This window comes from Schistocerca piceifrons, unplaced genomic scaffold, assembly GCF_021461385.2.
Source record: "Schistocerca piceifrons isolate TAMUIC-IGC-003096 unplaced genomic scaffold, iqSchPice1.1 HiC_scaffold_1244, whole genome shotgun sequence".
Classification (NCBI taxonomy): domain Eukaryota; kingdom Metazoa; phylum Arthropoda; class Insecta; order Orthoptera; family Acrididae; genus Schistocerca; species Schistocerca piceifrons.
This window is the reverse complement of record NW_025727064.1, coordinates 47,501-50,000: the sequence shown is the minus strand read 5'-3', so window position 1 is coordinate 50,000 and position 2,500 is coordinate 47,501.

Below are 2,500 nucleotides of genomic sequence, written 5' to 3'. Positions count from 1 at the left end.
GCAAGACTTGCAAGGTGTTTAACATGAAGCGATACACAGGGGAGCGGGCAGTGCGAGTAGCGAACTATATTGCGAGGGTTGCGGGTGGGCAACACTACACTAATTGAACGAGTCGTATAACAATTACAGAGCAGGTTTAGGCGACAACATGGGTTACGTTAGGGGACAACGTGGGTTACGTTAGGGGACAACGTGGGTTACTTTAGGGGACAACGTGGGTTAGGTTAAGGCACAACGTGGGTTAGGTTAAGGCACAACGTGGGTTAGGTTAAGGCACAACGTGGGTTAGGTTAAGGCACAACGTGGGTTAGGTTAAGGCACAACGTGGGTTAGGTTAAGGCACAACGTGGGTTAGGTTAAGGCACAACATGGGTTAGGTTAAGGCACAACGTGGGTTAGGTTAAGGCACAACGTGGGTTAGGTTAAGGCACAACGTGGGTTAGGTTAAGGCACAACGTGGGTTAGGTTAAGGCACAACGTGGGTTAGGTTAAGGCACAACGTGGGTTAGGTTAAGGCACAACATGGGTTAGGTTAAGGCACAACATGGGTTAGGTTAAGGCACAACATGGGTTAGGTTAAGGCACAACATGGGTTAGGTTAAGGCACAACATGGGTTAGGTTAAGGCACAACATGGGTTAGGTTAAGGCACAACGTGGGTTAGGTTAAGGCACAACGTGGGTTAGGTTAAGGCACAACATGGGTTAGGTTAAGGCACAACATGGGTTAGGTTAAGGCACAACATGGGTTAGGTTAAGGCACAACATGGGTTAGGTTAAGGCACAACATGGGTTAGGTTAAGGCACAACATGGGTTAGGTTAAGGTACAACATGGGTTAGGTTAAGGTACAACATGGGTTAGGTTAAGGTACAACATGGGTTAGGTTAAGGTACAACATGGGTTAGGTTAAGGTACAACATGGGTTAGGTTAAGGTACAACATGGGTTAGGTTAAGGTACAACATGGGTTAGGTTAAGGTACAACATGGGTTAGGTTAAGGTACAACATGGGTTAGGTTAAGGTACAACATGGGTTAGGTTAAGGTACAACATAGGTTAGGTTAAGGTACAACATAGGTTAGGTTAAGGTACAACATAGGTTAGGTTAAGGTACAACATAGGTTAGGTTAAGGTACAACATAGGTTAGGTTAAGGTACAACATAGGTTAGGTTAAGGTACAACATAGGTTAGGTTAAGGTACAACATAGGTTAGGTTAAGGTACAACATAGGTTAGGTTAGGTTAGGTTAGGTTACACGTTGTTGTAAGGAAAGGTGTAGGGGGGGGGGGGGGCGGGGGCGGCAGGTTCGTTGATAGTGATTATAGTAAGTGAATGCTTGTGACATGATCAGATTTGTCACGTCAGGATGCACCTTTGGCTTATTAGAGGCGGCGCTCCAATTCTATGCTTGTGTGAGACCTGTGTCTTTGACTCATGTCATTGTTTGTGCGCTGTGACAGGAGGTACTATTGTGATGTTGGGTGCACCGTTGTATAGGACATGTGTGGGTGTTGGTGCCTGGTCTGCGCAATGGTGGATGTCGAAAGGCTGGGATATTGTATTTTCCGCATGGACCTCCTGGTCTGGTTGTGATAGTGTGGATTGTGTAATGTGGCGGAGAAGATGCACTGGATGTTGTTCCATGCTGGTGCTTACATATTGTATGTGCGCCTGTTAGAAGCAGAGAGTGGTGCGTGATCAGAGTGTCTGGCTGACGTGTGGTTCCCATTGTGGGCAGACTCTTTCAGCATGTATACGGACAGTTGTGTATATTTGCTGTAGTTTGATGGCTCTGCATTGATTACTAATCAGCGCCGTGTGTACGGGTAATCTGGTTCCAGTCCAAAATGTTCCATCTGTGTACATTAGTGACAAAGACTCCCCCCATGCAGTGGGGCTCGGTCTGTTATAGCTCTTCCGCGTAATATATTTGCCCCACGTTTTTGCGACTGCGAGTGCGAGTGCAACGCGCATGGGGACCGACATGCTGATGGCTCGGTATCGGACGCCGTACAGTGAGCAACGCGATCGCGTCTCTCGCTCGTAAGTGGTACAGGTCGCGGCTCATGTATAGGGACAGCGGGAATGTCGCATATTGGAAATAACTCTTCATGAAACGCAAGTTATAGGGGTGGATTGCACTTTACGAGTGCGGGAAACTTCCGCCGTTCATCCGCTGGAGGTGCGCGTGTGGCGGTTGGGGTGGTGCACGAACGGGTGCGGGTGGAGTCATTGCCGGTCCACGGCTTCGTGCGGCAGAGCCACTGGAGATTGGGTGCTATGGTCGACAGAGGCTGCAGGCTTTGTGGGTGGCGTCGAAAGGCGGGCACTGTGGCGCCATCGCTGTCTTAATCGGCTTGGCGTCGCATAGATGGCGGTATCGTCGTTGGAGGAGGTCATGTTGCGGGAGACCTACAGATGGCGGTATGTTTTGTGGTGCGGACGTAGTGTTGTCCGATGCGCATAGATGGCGGTATTGCATGTGGTGTCGCCCTATTTT